At 30.5% G+C, this 15,333-nt stretch overlaps 1 protein-coding gene across 1 annotated transcript in view; it reads left to right on the top strand.

Annotated features, from left to right (window-relative positions):
- The first annotated feature begins 225 nt into the window (after nt 1–225).
- Nucleotides 226–15,333, top strand: part of LOC119606907 — a 22,412-nt gene continuing 7,304 nt past the window's right edge. Inside the window, 3 exon segments of the mRNA XM_037960569.1 lie at nt 226–426; nt 1,369–1,735; nt 15,245–15,333. The exon segment at nt 15,245–15,333 is cut by the window's right edge and continues 1,454 nt beyond it. The gene's annotated coding sequence lies outside the window, so the exon portion shown is untranslated.

Here is a 15,333-nt window from a genome sequence, read left to right on the forward strand (position 1 = left end):
TTGTTTGTCTGTGATGATAAGAGATTGAGTCTTATTCCCTTACGATGGATGATCAAAATCCCAACAATAAAACACCAATACCAACACAACGATTATCATCGAAACACCGCGCGAATACTACAACGGTGCCACTGACATGAATTCTAAGCGAAACAACAAAAAAAAAAATAACGTAGATTTTTGTTCAACTTTTTTCCATTTGTATTTTCTTTTTTTGCAGTAACAGTTTTTTCTACTCATATTGTATACTAGTTACTTACTAGTTAGTATATTACGATTATCGTGCCAGCTCAGACATAAACTTTAAGTCTACGAACTAAAAAGTATTCGAATATATTGTGAGAGACGATCGGATGCTTTAGATATTCTAATGACTACAGACTAACGGTACGGAAGGCATTGACAAACGAGTTATTCCTGCAACAGGTTGTTATTTTCGCGTAAACGAAAAGAAAAGTCTTGGAATAAATATTAAATCATTTAAAAAAAAATCAACTCAAAAACTTTGAGTTAAATTTTAGTGGGAACAGAAAATCAATTTAATGAAGATTTGTAAAATCAGTTACAGATTAAACGTTTGACACAAATGCACGAGTTAGTCCATACAATATATTTTGATTAAACATTATCCTTGCAAATACTTCCGGTTTATAAATTTTTGTGTTTTGTGGTATATTTGAAATATTATTGAATATAATAGTTAAAATTAAATCGAAAGCACAACTTAAGAAATAAAAACAAAAGTGAAATATTTATAACACGCATTTTTTAAAAACCAAGTTTTCAGTGACAATTCATAAAAAACAAAGAGAAAATAGAAATATATTTTTTTAAATAAAAAATCATCACAAGTTGTGCTAAAACATTAACTAAAATAATATAAATAAAAAAATCTGTGTCATTCTACTACCGCTAGTAACGATCACTACAACAATCTGTCATTCACTCATATTTTCATTCATTCTTTTTTGTTTTTTATTATTTTTTTTGAACCCTTATTTTGTTTTTGGTTTGTTACATACGATCGTGATCATCATTATCGTCTTTTTCATTAAGATAATGATAATTTTTGGAATCGCGTGTAAATGTTGATGATGATAACTTACAATCGCTAAAAATGTGCTAAAAGTGAACAACAAAAGAAATAAATAAATATTTATTATTATAACAATTGTTTTGTTTATTAAACACATGCTGTTCAACTTTCAAGTAGATAATCAATCTATTATTATTATCATTATCACTTCATCACCACAATCACCACCACCAATAGCAAGATCCTCAATCTTGTCTAGCCTTTTTGTGTTGTCTCTAAAAGTATAAATAATACTTTTTACTTATAATTTATTTCTTTTCTTTTGGTTACAGGCATCTTTTCCCATTTGTTCTTAAAATATCAAGACATTCAAGAAACTCAAATGAAAAAATAATCAATTTCTATAAAAAATTATATTTGTGTATAAAAATGTAACATTTAAATAAAATCCACTGGAATATTTAAATCAATTAAGTGCACAATTTATTTTTAATGAGATCTTTTTCTTTTGGTGAACAATGAAAATTTACAATTTTATTGTTAAACACTTACTGTGAATTTAATTTCTAACGTTTGTACGTGTCACTAAACGAAAACTGAAAAACGTGATTCGAAATTTTTTGTGAAAGAAAAAATATAACAAATTGAAGCTGAGCCGGTGTTATCATCATTGTAGCATTTGGAATTAACTTTGAAAAGGTAAATTATTTATTGTTTGTAAAATAAAACTGCAAACTAGAAATTTTATTTTTTACTTTAATAGCACATCAATATTTTATTAGAGCTTTATATAGCAATGATAAGCATAATAAGAATTCCCAAAATATCCTTTTAGAAGTTCTGCAACATTTAATTTTGTAGACTCTAAAGATCTACATAGATATCTTTTAAGATCATTATAGGGATTGAGTAAAACTTGTCATTATTTTCTAGAATTATAGTACTCTCCATAATATGATCCTTGACAGTTAGAACAGATTTGAGAATAATCTGCTAATAAGGGAATTTTTTAATAATAATGAACTAGAACTGAACTAGAACTGAACTAGAACGGAACTAGAACTGAACTAGAACTGAACTAGAACTGAACTAGAACTGAACTAGAACTGAACTAGAACTGAACTAGAACTGAACTAGAACTGAACTAGAACTGAACTAGAACTGACTAGAACTGAACTAGAATGAACTAGAACTGAACTAGAACTGAACTAAAGAAACTGGAACTAGAACTGACTAGAACTGAACTAGAACGGAACTGAACTGAACTAGAACTGAACTAGAACTGAACTAGAACTGAACTAGAACTGAACTAGAACTGAACTAGAACTGACTAGAACTGAACTAGAACTGAACTAGAACTGAACTAGAACTGAACTAGAACTGAACTAGACTGAACTAGAACTGAACTAGAACTGAACTAGAAACTGAACTAGAACTGAACTAGAACTGAACTAGAACTGAACTAGAACTGAACTAGAACTGAACTAGAACTGAACTAGAACTGAACTATGAACGGAACTAGAACTGAACTAGAACTGAACTAGAACTAACTAGAACTGAACTAGAAACTGAACTAGAACTGAACTAGAACTGAACTAAACTGAACAGAACTGACTAGAACTGAACTAGAAATGAACTAGAACTGAACTAGAACTGAACTAGAACCGGAACTAGAACTGAACTAGAACTGAACTAGAACTGAATAGAACTGACTAGAACGTGAACTAAAACTGAACTAGAACTAGAAACTGAACTAGAACTGAACTAGAACTGAACTAGAACTGAACTAGAACTGAACTAGAACTGAACTAGAACTGAACTAGAACTGAACTAGAACTGAACTAGAACTGAACTAGAACTGAACTAGAACTGAACTAGAACTGAACTAGAACTGAACTAGAACTGAACTAGAACTGAACTAGAACTGAACTAGAACTGAACTAGAACTGAACTAGAACTGAACTAGAACTGAACTAGAACTGAACTAGAACTGAACTAGAACTGAACTAGAACTGAACTAGAACTGAACTAGAACTGAACTAGAACTGAACTAGAACTGAACTAGAACTGAACTAGAACTGAACTAGAACTGAACTAGAACTGAACTAGAACTGAACTAGAACTGACTAGAACTGAACTAGAACTGACTAGAACTGAACTAGAACTGAACTAGAACTGAACTAGAACTGAACTAGAACTGAACTAGAACTGAACTAGAACTGAACTAGAACTGAACTAGAACTGAACTAGAACTGAACTAGAACTGAACTAGAACTGAACTAGAACTGAACTAGAACTGAACTAGAACTGAACTAGAACTGAACTAGAACTGAACTAGAACTGAACTAGAACTGAACTAGAACTGAACTAGAACTGAACTAGAACTGAACTAGAACTGAACTAGAACTGAACTAGAACTGAACTAGAACTGAACTAGAACTGAACTAGAACTGAACTAGAACTGAACTAGAACTGAACTAGAACTGAACTAGAACTGAACTAGAACTGAACTAGAACTGAACTAGAACTGAACTAGAACTGAACTAGAACTGAACTAGAACTGAACTAGAACTGAACTAGAACTGAACTAGAACTGAACTAGAACTGAACTAGAACTGAACTAGAACTGAACTAGAACTGAACTAGAACTGAACTAGAACTGAACTAGAACTGAACTAGAACTGAACTAGAACTGAACTAGAACTGAACTAGAACTGAACTAGAACTGAACTAGAACTGAACTAGAACTGAACTAGAACTGAACTAGAACTGAACTAGAACTGAATTAGAACTGAACTAGAACTGAACTAAACATGTTCATTTACTCTACTTCTTATTTGACTTAAATTAGTCAAAAACTTCAATTTCCAAAATTCCTCTCTTTCTAAAAAATTCTAAACACAAACGTTTTCTTACATCGTATCTAAAAGACCTTGACCTATCGCAATATACTCTACAACTACTCTATAGACATAAAAAAACACATTTTAAGATAAAAATCTAAAAGTCAACGCACTTTTTTATCACCAGTAAAATCACAAAATTAGCCGGCAACTAATGTGGATGCTGGCTAATTTGTCGTGCTTCAATCGTACGAAGTGATCGCAGGAAAAAAACACTCTTCAGTTGTGGAGAATGTGTTGTGATAACTGCTCATTTCGACAAATAAAAAATTAGCTTAAAGAGAGATCAATTTAAAACTCAGGAATAATCTTGCCTTGACTTTAGCAATTCTGGCGCACATCAACTAAATTCGTACTAAAACATATGAATTTTGTTTATTTTTCTTTTTTTTTTTAATTTTATTTATGTCACCGTTAATTTATTTATGAGCGTTTAATTCCCATTCCCACATTACTATGTGCGATCACTTCGTAGGAAACGCACTTTCGAAGTCGTTGATAAAATGAGCGAACAATTGATTTAAATGGACTTGTGTCACACATTAGTGTTCTGAAGAATCTTTAAGCTAGGAAATATTTGAAATTAAAAAAACTCAGGCGATATTTATTTGAAGCATTTTAGCGCCCTTTTTTAGTTAGTGAAAAGAATTGCTTTGTTTTTTATTAAATTACATACGAGGGTGAGTTGAGAAGTTTTTGTTAAATTTAAATTTAACTTGCTCCAAATATAAAGTATTAAATATTAAAAAATAATAATATGGAGTTAGGAAATGTATTTAAAGGATAAAATAATTAAAAATGTATGTTATTAAATTATCAATTACAAATCTTAAATGATAGATTTAAAATATTTTGCATTATGACGTTTTTGCCAGTGGACAATTCTATCATCGTAATATTATTTTGAACTTAATTATTATTTAATCCACGTACATTTGCACACTTACTTACATATGAATGTAGTTTTTTGTTTTACTGTCAACACGTACTAATTTTAAATTTATATGACATTTCTAAACAAATTAAGTAGATGTTTAACGTTATTGTTCTAATAGTTTTAGTAGTAGTTGGAGAATTATTATAAGTAGTGGAACTGGTGGTGGGTGATTTGTTGTTTTTAATTAGTTCAATGTTAAATTATTACAAATTTAAAATACTGACCCAGCCACATCAGGTCCAAAAAAGAAATGCTACAAATATGTAAAAACAAAAACAAAAGTCCACACCACAAGTAGTTATAAAAAACGATTTTAATTAATGCAAATTTAATTAATTTCTAGAGGATGTTGGTGATTTAAAACAAGACAAACGTCACATTAGACAATAAATACGATCACTGCCCATTAGACTAAATATTAGATCATTTAAACCAGAACTTCAACAAAATATTTCCAATACTATTGACTTTTACGACAATTTCTAAAAGTAAAACGAATAATTAATATTTATGACTTAATTACTAAACGATATTATTAAAAGTAATTAAATAACTTTTAAACTAAATACGTTGCGCTCATTTAGGACAGAAAGAGGTTATACAGTGTTTTTTAAATATTGTTTATTTTTAATTTAAAGCTTCAAATTTTTCAAGTTCCAAGACCAAATTTTGGTAATTTTATTTATAACTGTTAAATTTTAACTTTTATTATAAAAAAGTTAAAATGTTTTCAAGTTCATATTCAAATAACAGGGAATAATGATTCCCTATATAACAGGGAATAATGATTCAAAATTAAAATAAACTCCTTTCATGATTTATAAAAATATACATAATATAGCTGAACTAAAAATGAACTTGAATTGAACTAGAACTGAACTAGAATTGAACTAGAACTTTACTAAAAATTAACTAGAACTAGAAAAAGAACTGAACAGGAACTGAACTAGAACTAAACTAGAACTGAACTAGAACTAAACTAGAACTGAACTAGAACTAGAACTAGAACTGAACTAGAACTGAACTAAAAGAACTAGAACTGAACTAGAACTGAACTAGAACTGAACTAGAACTGAACTAGAACTGAACTAGAACTCAACTAGAACTGAACTATAACTGAACTAGAACTGAACTAGAACTGAACTAGAACTGAACTAGAACTGAACTAGAACTGAATAGAACTGAACTAGAACTGAACTAGAACTGAACTAGAACTGAACTAGAACTGAACTAGAACTGAACTAGAACTGAACTAGAACTGAACTAGAACTGAACTAGAACTGAACTAGAACTGAACTAGAACTGAACTAGAACTGAACTAGAACTGAACTAGAACTGAACTAGAACTGAACTAGAACTGAACTAGAACTGAACTAGAACTGAACTAGAACTGAACTAGAACTGAACTAGAACTGAACTAGAACTGAACTAGAAACTGAACTAGAACTGAACTAGAACTGAACTAGAACTGAACTAGAACTGAACTAGAACTGAACTAGAACTGAACTAGAACTGAACTAGAACTGAACTAGAACTGAACTAGAACTGAACTAGAACTGAACTAGAACTGAACTAGAACTGAACTAGAACTGAACTAGAACTGAACTAGAACTGAACTAGAACTGAACTAGAACTGAACTAGAACTGAACTAGAACTGAACTAGAACTGAACTAGAACTGAACTAGAAACTGAACTAGAACTGAACTAGAACTGAACTAGAACTGAACTAGAACTGAACTAGAACTGAACTAGAACTGAACTAGAACTGAACTAGAACTGAACTAGAACTGAACTAGAACTGAACTAGAACTGAACTAGAACTGAACTAGAACTGAACTAGAACTGAACTAGAACTGAACTAGAACTGAACTAGAACTGAACTAGAACTGAACTAGAACTGAACTAGAACTGAACTAGAACTGAACTAGAACTGAACTAGAACTGAACTAGAACTGAACTAGAACTGAACTAGAACCTGAACTAGAACTGAACTAGAACTGAACTAGAACTGAACTAGAACTGAACTAGAACTGAACTAGAACTGAACTAGAACTGAACTAGAACTGAACTAGAACTGAACTAGAACTGAACTAGAACTGAACTAGAACTGAACTAGAACTGAACTAGAACTGAACTAGAACTGAACTAGAACTGAACTAGAACTGAACTAGAACTGCAACTAGAACTGAACTAGAACTGAACTAGAACTGAACTAGAACTGAACTAGAAACTAGAACTGAACCTAGAACTGAACTAGAACTGAAACTAGAACTGAACTAGAACTGAACTAGAACTGAACTGAACTGAACTAGAACTGAACTAGAACTGAACTAGAACTGAACTAGAACTGAACTAGACTGAACTAGAACTTAACTAGAACTGAACTAGAACTGAACTAGAACTGAACTAGAACTGAACTAGAACTGAACTAGAACTGAACTCGAACTGAACTAGAACTGAACTGAACTAGAACTGAATCTAGAACTGAACTAGAACTTAACTAGAACCTTAAACAGATCAACTGAACTAGAACTGAACTAGAACTGAACTAGAACTGAACTAGAACTGAACTAGAACTGAAACTAGAACTGAACTAGAACTGAAACTAGAACTGACTAGAACTGAACTAGAACTGAACTAGAACTGAACTAGAACTGAACTAGACTGAACTAGAACTGAACTAGAACTGAACTAGAACTGAACTAGAACTGAACTAAACTGAACTAGAACTGAACTAGAACTGAACTAGAACTGAACTAGAACTTGAACTAGAACTGAACTAGAACTGAACTAGAACTGAACTAGAACTGAAACTAGAACTGAACTAGAACTGAACTAGAACTGAACTAGAACTGAACTATGAACTAGAACTGAACTAGAACTGAACTAGAACTGAACTAGAACTGAACTAGAACTGAACTAGAACTGAACTAGAACTGAACTAGAACTGAACTAGAACTGAAATAGACTGACTAGAACTGAAATAGAACTGAACTACGAACTGAACTAGAACTGAACTAGAACTGAACTAGAACTGAACTAGAACTGAACTAGAACTGAACTAGAACTGAACTAGAACTGAACTAGAACTGAACTAGAACTGAACTAGAACTGAACTAGAACTGAACTAGAACTGAACTAGAACTGAACTAGAACTGAACTAGAACTGAACTAGAACTGAACTAGAACTGAACTAGAACTGAACTAGAACTGAACTAGAACTGAACTAGAACTGAACTAGAACTGAACTAGAACTGAACTAGAACTGAACTAGAACTGAACTAGAACTGAACTAGAATGAACTAGAACTGAACTAGAACTGAACTAGAACTGAACTAGAACTGAACTAGAACTGAACTAGAATGAACTAGAACTGAACTAGAACTGAACTAGAACTGAACTAGAACTGAACTAGAACTGAACTAGAACTGAACTAGAACTGAACTAGAACTGAACTAGAACTGAACTAGAACGCAAGAACTGAACTAGAACAACTGAAAAAAAAGAAAAAAAATGAAAACTAGAACTGAACTAGAACTGAACTAGAACTGAACTAGAAATGAACTAGAACTGAACTAGAACTGAACTAGAACTGAACTAGAACTGAACTAGAACTGAACTAGAACTGAACTGAACTGAACTGAACTGAAACTAGAACTGAACTAGAACTGAACTAGAACTGAACTAGAACTGAACTAGAACTGAACTAGAACTGAATAGAACTGAACTAGAATGAACTAGAACTGACTAGAACTGAACTAGAACTGAACTAGAACTGAACTAGAACTGAACTAGAACTGAACTAGAATGAACTAGAACTGAACTAGAACTGAACTAGAACTGAACTAGAACTGAACTAGAACTGAACTAGAACTGAATAGAACTGAACTAGAACTGAACTAGAACTGAACTAGAACTGAACTAGAACTGAACTAGAACTGAACTAGAACTGAACTAGAACTGAACTAGAACTGAACTAGAACTGAACTAGAACTGAACTAGAACTGAACTAGAACTGAACTAGAACTGAACTAGAACTGAAACTAGAACTGAACTAGAACTGAACTAGAACTGAACTAGAACTGAACTAGAACTGAACTAGAACTGAACTAGAACTGAACTAGAACTGAACTAGAACTGAACTAGAACTGAAACTAGAACTGAACTAGAACTGAACTAGAAATGAACTAGAACTGAACTAGAACTGAACTAGAACTGAACTAGAACTGAACTAGAACTGAACTAGAACTGAACTAGAACTGAACTAGAACTGAACTAGAACTGAACTAGAACTGAACTAGAACTGAACTAGAACTGAACTAGAACTGAACTAGAACTGAACTAGAACTAGAACTGAACTAGAACTGAACTAGAACTGAACTAGAACTAGAACTGAACTGAACTAGAACTGAACTAGAACTGAACTAGAACTGAACTAGAACTGAACTAGAACTGAACTAGAACTGAACTAGAACTGAACTAGAACTGAACTAGAACTGAACTAGAACTGAACTAGAACTGAACTAGAACTGAACTAGAACTGAACTAGAACTGAACTAGAACTGAACTAGAACTGAACTAGAACTGAACTAGAACTGAACTAGAACTGAACTAGAACTGAACTAGAACTGAACTAGAACTGACTAGAACTGAACTAGAACTGAACTAGAACTGAACTAGAACTGAACTAGAACTGACTAGTACTGAACTAGAACTGAACTAGAACTGAACTAGAACTGAACTAAAACTGAACTAGAACTGAATTAGAACTACAATATTATTTCCCTATTAGTCTTGAGTGAAAAAAGTCATTAATTCTGCTTTTTAGTTAATGGTTAGATTGGAATAAAACTGAATTAGAATAAAAAAATTACTTCCCTATTAGTCTTGAATGTAATTATGTACGTCCCCTTAGACTGCACTTTGATCTTATACATATAAAGATACATAGTATATGTAACTAATTTGCATACAAAATACATAATTTTTTCTATTACAACTTTTCTTATTATATCGACTCTGGCGTTTTAGCAACATTAGATTCGAATCTAAAATCATTCTCAATCTCTAGCCTTTGTTAATTGAAAACGTCTCTAGTAAATATTATCAGAATAAAACACAATGATCACTGAATGGCATTAGTATGAAATTAGTTAACCTGCTGATAACTAACCTTTGTGTAAAATTATTATAAAAAGCAAAAATATGTTTTAGAAAAAACCTACAAACTCAGCAAGACTTCCTCGAATCTAATGCAATTTTTCGATGTGCTTTTATTTCACATTGGCATTGTACACTGTCAACTGCCAGCCAGTGCACCATCCAGAAAAATGCGCAATGGAATTGTTCGCAGCAGATATATTTTGCTAGTTTCTTTAAAATATGTAATATTAAACCATTAAATGAAGAGAATTTTTCACAATTTTTAAATACACATTTTGCAACATAAAAATGCATTAATGCATTTATATAAATTTTTTTTTTATATTTTTTTATGTGTATTTTTTTATCGGTCTGTCAGTTTATCTTTGATCGTATATATCATTTAATATGTGATTTGTCACTGTTAACTGCATTACCGACATTTAGATTTATAGACTAGATCGACACTCACACACTTAACTGCAAATACATTATTTATTTTTATTATTATATTGCATATTTATTTCTATGTAAACAAAACTATTAACAATTTCGTATTAGAAAAATTACGTTTAAAAATATCTACATTATATGAATACAATTATTTACAAATTTATTTAAAAACAAAAACAATTAAAATCCAACTTCGGACAACTATTTTCTACACTACATCTTATGATTTGAAATTTTATTAAGAACTAGAACTGAACTAGAACTAAACTAGAAGTAAACTAGAACTAGATCTGAACTAGAACAGAACTAGAACTGAACTAGATCTGAACTAGAACTGAGCTAGAACTAGATCTGAACTAGATCTGAACTAGAACTAACTGAACTAGAACTGAACTAGAACTGAACTAGAACTGAACTAGACTGAACTAGAACTGAACTAGAACTGACTAGAACTGACGAACTAGAACTAGAACTAGAACTGAACTAGAACTGAACCTAGAACTGAACTAGAACTGAACTAGAACTGAACTAGAACTGAACTAGAACTGAACTAGAACGTGAACTAGAACTGAACTAGAACTGAACTAGAACTGAACTAGAACTGAACTAGAACTGAACTAGAAACTAGAACTGAACTAGAAATGGAACTAGAACTGAACTAGAACTGAACTAGAACTGAACTAGAACTGAACTAGAACTGAAACTAGAACTGAACTAGAACTGAACTAGAACAGAAACTAGAACTAGAACTGAACTAGAAATGAACTAGAACTGAACTAGAACTGAACTAGAATGAAACTAGAACTGAAACTCGAACTGAACTAGAACTAGAACTGAACTAGAACTAGAACTGAACCTAGAACTGAACTAGAACTGAACTGAACTGAACTAGAACTGAACTAGAACTGAACTAGAACTGAACTAGAAACTGAACTAGAACTGAACTAGAACTGAACTAGAATGAACTAAACACTGAACAGAACTAAACTAGAACTGAACTAAAATTTAAAGGTTTTATATTAATTAATATACATAATAATATTTAATGTAAATTAATAATAGTTGTGTTTTGTTGCTATCAATGAGTGTTAACGCTTAAAGTTAGCAACAAAACGAACATTACCTGACTTGGCATCACTCCACAGAAGAAATCTGCTAATCTTGAAATTATTTACAATTTCTTGAAAAGGTTTTTTTTATTTGGTAATTTTCTTTGATTTAAATTTTATTTTAAAATATTTTTTTATTGTTTGACATAAACACATTAATATTTGTATTTTTTATTTTGAATTGGTAGCACTTTTATCAACGTTAAAATAACTTGTATAATTTTACACGTTAACTCCTAACGTTTATAAATTTTTAAATTTATGAAATTGCCTTTGAACGTTAGGCAACAAAACACAACTAATGTTAACTTTGGCAAAATAAATGTTCAATATATCATAAAATTTTCGTATCAAAGTGATCACTAAATTATAATTATAATTTAATATCGCTGATAGTTTAATAATTTCCGTAACGTTTCTAATTATGAACTAAAAAATTTACACACAATTGTTTAAACACACTTATTTACTTTGTATCTAAACTTCTTTGCCATTTGACAAACGTCATCGTAAAGAGAAAAAATAATTAAATTATCTTCACAACAATTGGATGCAGGCAAATAAAAATGGCAACAAAAGAAAGCACTGTATGTGGTATAAATAAATAAATAGAATAAAAGAGACGATATAATTGGTTGTTGTCTGTAATAAACAAATAATCCTTATGCAATAAATATTAAAAAAATAAATGCTTACAGTAATTAGTAAACAAGCGGAAAAAAGCTTGCAAATTAAAAACTTTCATAATGTGTATAGGGCACAGTGGGGTAACTGCAAGAGAAATGTTCAAACTATTTATTTCTCAATTTTCAACACACTGAATTTTTAAAAGAATCTGTTTTTATTATTTATTTTTAGAAATTATTAAAATACGATTAGCAAATAAATCGGTGTAATATATTTCGAAAGAATCGGTCCCAAATGTTTCTGAATTACTTTTAAAGGTTAAAGCAGTTGTAGGGCATCAAATAGTCTATCATATTTTTCTACTTGTCGTTGTTTAAATACTTAATCTAATAAAAAAAATATTATAATTGTTTGTATACATATTTGTAGTAGATAATAAGCGAATGACATTTGCATTTGATAAGAATTTCTTAAACAAGTTCAGAAGTATAACAACTGGGATTTACAGATTCTTATTTTTGTTATTATGATTATTATTCGTATTATTATTATTATTGTTTAATAGCTTACCGTATAGACGTACATTCATATGGTTGTAGAATAATTTCAAGAATGTTTATTGTTTGTATTTTTAATGACAATGACTTTTAACTGTCACTTGAAAATTATTTTCGACTTAATAAATGTCAAGTAAATAAAATTTTAAACTAATATTTAAAAATATTTACAAACTTTTCTGTTTATAATTTCAATTACATTAAAATTTTTTAAAATAGGGTAACACAATATTCGTTGTTTATTTATTGTATTTAAGTTAAAAGTTGTAATATTAAGTAATTTTCCAATCAATACGCAACAAGTGTCAACTAATATTTATTGAGTTTTGCATTTAATTAACACAAAACGAACGTTTACTGAAAATCTAAATAATTATCTTGATTATGCATACAATAATTCTCAATGACAAATAGTTTAATGTAAACTAAAGAAATTGCGTTTGTTTTTAATCTTAAAAAGAGTTAATTATTTAATTTTTTTCAATTAATTAAAATAAATATAATAAATATTTTATTAGCTCTGATTATAATACTGGTAATAAAGACCTAATTTTATTTTTAGTGAATTAATTATTAAGGATTTAACTACACAGAAAAAATCATTCATAACTGCAATGAATTTTTAATAAATACTATGAATCGAACATGTCTTTCTCCCAAACCCTGTTCATTTATACCATAAGATGTTCATAAATATAAAAATTCACATTTAGGAAATTTTTCATATAGATTAAACTTTTCACTGTTCAATTGTCTAGTCTATAGACTAGACTATAGACTAGTCTATATAGACTAGACTATAGACTAGTCTATATAGACTAGACTATAGACTAGTCTATAGTCTATTCTATAGTCTAGTCTATAATCTAGTCTATAGTCTAGTCTATAGTCTAGTCTATAGTCTAGTCTATAATCTAGTCTATAGTCTAGTCTATAGTCTAGTCTATAGTCTAGTCTATAATCTAGTCTATAGTCTAGTCTATAGTCTAGTCTGTAGTCTAGTCTATAGTCTAGTCTGTAGTCTACTTTATAGTCTAGTCTATAGTCTAATCTATACTCTAATCTATACTCTAGTCTAGTCTAGTATAGTCTAGTCTATAGTCTAGTCTATAGTCTAGTCTATAGTCTAGTCTATAGTCTAGTCTATAGTCTAGTCTATAGTCTAGTCTATAGTCTAGTCTATAGTCAGTCTATAGTCCAGTCTATAGTCTAGTCTATAGTCTAGTCTATAGTCTAGTCTATAGTCTAGTCTATAGTCTAGTCTATAGTCTAGTCTATAGTCTAGTCTATAGTCTAGTCTAGTCTAGTCTATAGTCTAGTCTATAGTCTAGTCTATAGTCTAGTCTCTAGTCTAGTCTATAGTCTAGTCTATAGTCTAGTCTTATAGTCTAGTCTATAGTCTAGTCTATAGTCTAGTCTATAGTCTAGTCTATAGTCTAGTCTATAGTCTAGTATAGTCTAGTCTATAGTCTAGTCTATAGTCTAGTCTATAGTCTAGTCTATAGTAGTCTATAGTCTAGTCTATAGTCTAGTCTATAGTCTAGTCTATAGTCTAGTCTATAGTCTAGTCTATAGTCTAGTCTATAGTCTAGTCTATAGTCTAGTCTATAGTCTAGTCTATAGTCTAGTCTATAGTCTAGTCTATAGTTAGTCTATAGTCTAGTCTATAGTCTAGTCTATAGTCTAGTCTATAGTCTAGTCTATAGTCTAGTCTATAGTCTAGTCTATAGTCTAGTCTATAGTCTAGTCTATAGTCTAGTCTATAGTCTATAGTCTAGTCTATAGTCTAGTCTATAGTCTAGTCTATAGTCTAGTCTATAGTCTAGTCTATAGTCTAGTCTATAGTCTAGTCTATAGTCTAGTCTAGTAGTCTATAGTCTAGTCTATAGTCTAGTCTATAGTCTAGTCTATAGTCTAGTCTATAGTCTAGTCTATAGTCTAGTATAGTCTAGTCTATAGTCTAGTCTATAGTCTAGTCTATAGTCTAGTCTATAGTCTAGTCTATAGTCTAGTCTATAGTCTAGTCTATAGTCTAGTCTATAGTCTAGTCTATAGTCTAGTCTATAGTCTAGTCTATAGTCTAGTCTATAGTCTAGTCTATAGTCTAGTCTATAGTCTAGTCTATAGTCTAGTCTATAGTCTAGTCTATAGTCTAGTCTAGTCTAGTCTATAGTCTAGTCTATAGTCTAGTCTATAGTCTAGTCTATAGTCTAGGTCTATAGTCTAGTCTATAGTCAAATAGTCTATAGTCTAGTCTATAGTCTAGTCTATAGTCTAGTCTATAGTCTAGTCTATAGTCTAGGTCTATAGTCTGTCTATAAGTCTGTCTATAGTCTAGTCTATAGTCTAGTCCTATAGTCCTAGTCTATAGTCTAGTCTTAGTCTAGTCTATAGTCCACTCGATTGTCTAGAATATAATCTATAGAAAACTGATAATTACAATTTTTTTTATGTAAAAATTAATTTTTTCTCATTTCAGATCAGTAAAATTACTATCAACATCTAAAATTTCTTTATAAATTTTAAAACGGTAGATGGAAATGCTCAAAAAAAAATCCAAGGAAATTT

This window comes from Lucilia sericata, unplaced genomic scaffold, assembly GCF_015586225.1.
Source record: "Lucilia sericata isolate MDLA Ls3-8-SP2 unplaced genomic scaffold, ASM1558622v1 Contig000634F_arrow, whole genome shotgun sequence".
NCBI classification, from domain to species: domain Eukaryota; kingdom Metazoa; phylum Arthropoda; class Insecta; order Diptera; family Calliphoridae; genus Lucilia; species Lucilia sericata.